Consider the following 2,168-nt stretch of genomic DNA (forward strand, 5'->3'; position numbering starts at 1 on the left):
TGAGAGCAGTCACATGATTAGAAAGAAACATGTTTAATCAGAGCGTGATTTATTTTTGGTCCCTTATCAGATAATTAACATTTAAGAAACAAATCGTTCCTGCATCATCACCACAGATATACTCAAAATTATTGAAAAGAAAGAACATGATATAATCAAGTAAATGCTTACAGTGGAGAAGAGACATATGTGTGCTCACCTGAAGATTCAATGAACAACTTGTGCTGCCGAGGATTTCCCACCAGTGTTTGTTACTCTGTGTGCAAGTAGCAAAAAGTGGGGTTGAGCAAGTGGTTCACTCTGTCTATCTGTTTGTTCATCTATCGACGGCCGTCTATGATGGAGGAAATGTTTAATTTCAATTTAATTCATGTTTTGAACACTCATTGCAAAAATGAAAATAATTCCAAACAGGAAAGTCACTGTTGCTTGGGACACCAAAAATGTCACACATAACAAGGATGAAGAACTAATTTAACGTGTAAATCAGGTTGTATGAAAGACGGTGCATCAATGGCGGTAAACTTCTGAAAATAAACTTTTTTTTCTGACAACATTTAAAACTTTGATTTTATTTCAATTGAATTTTAGACTTGAACTCTGTCGAACAAAAATCGCCTTGTTGGCACTTCCATACACCTCCAGTTTAACAGTAAAGTAATACCCCGATTTGAAATGTCTCCCCTTTTCAATTGGTTTTGCAAAAACGTCACATTATTGATACCACGACTCGAATTACGTTGTCTCAACTCACAATTGCGTCCCTTGAAAAACCATATCTTTCACTTTGGAACGTTATCAGAATTTACAACATTGATGAAGATGCCAGAATACATGGCGAAAGTACCAAATCAGGAGATCGCAAAATCGCCGAAAGAACTGCAATACTTTGCTTCGAACATAAATAAATCTAGCCCACTGCAAAGTGGCTAACAGGCATTGTAAAAGTGTTAGCTTAGAACTGAAATTCGATGATATTCGTTGAATGGATGCCGGTTAACGTGCCGTTGATGGTGCCAGATTATTCATTTTGCCTTCGGTGAGTACCATCTATAAAAATTCAGATGCTCATTGAAGAGAGAGAAAGAAGAAAAGTTCCCACCAACTTCAACCGCTTCCAATATGTTTCTTTTTATGTAAATATGTCTGGTAATTGCAAATTTATATTTATACTTATGTGTACTTGAATATAACTGCTATAATCAAAAAAACCAGAAATATTGCAGGTAAAAAAACGCAATAAAATACATGAAATGGTGATGTTGCAAATGCATCCTCTGCTTATTCCATCAATTATGATGAGAAAAATTGCTTTGATTTTCATCTTTTTGACATTCGTCGTACTTTTCAGGAATGCATTGCTGACATAAACCGGGGGCTGACAGGACTTGGATAAAATATTATACCATTTTACACCATCTCAACCAATATATATATATATATATATATATATATATATATATATATATATATATATATATATATATATATATATATATATATATATATATATATATATTGTTGTGGTTACCAAATTCGCAAACCACCATTCAGGTCCCTTAGGTGAGGTATCTCGGCAAGTATATGTGTAGTTAGGCCCAAACCCGTTGTCTAGTGGGAATACATGTCATTTATGCGAGCTGCGACTCTTCAGGATAGCCGTTTTTCTTTTACTATCTTTATTTTGGACCAACCGCCATGATTACCACCACAACCACAACATCAACCACCAACCACAACGCCGCTTCACCACAACCGCCACGACCTTCACGTCACACCTCGCAACCGTAGCATCGCCACCGTTCTTGCCCCGCTGTGGGTACCGGTGTTGGACTCGTGCAGGGCGCACGTCGAACAGCGTGTACAAAATCACGGATTTTGTGCTTCAAAAACGGATCAAAAACGACACACGCCCACTTTTTGCCGTCCAATCGGTGAGCGAGGGGCGATTTGGCCCCGCCTCCAGGACGATCGATATATGCAAATTTGTGGATCAAAAAGCCTTCACGCCCACTTTTTCTCGGGCCAATGGGGAGCGAGGTGAAAGGTCAAAGGGAGGGGGTCAAAGGCGAAGCTACGGGGGGATAAAAGGACGGTGTTCGTCAGTCAGAGCAGTGTGGAAGTCTGGAGCCCGAAGCCTGCAGTAGCTGGAGAAGCTGAAGAGAGTC

The sequence above is a fragment of the Eptatretus burgeri genome, chromosome 8, assembly GCF_056783735.1.
Source record: "Eptatretus burgeri isolate ZD-2024b chromosome 8, Ebu_testis_v1, whole genome shotgun sequence".
NCBI classification, from domain to species: Eukaryota; Metazoa; Chordata; class Myxini; order Myxiniformes; family Myxinidae; genus Eptatretus; species Eptatretus burgeri.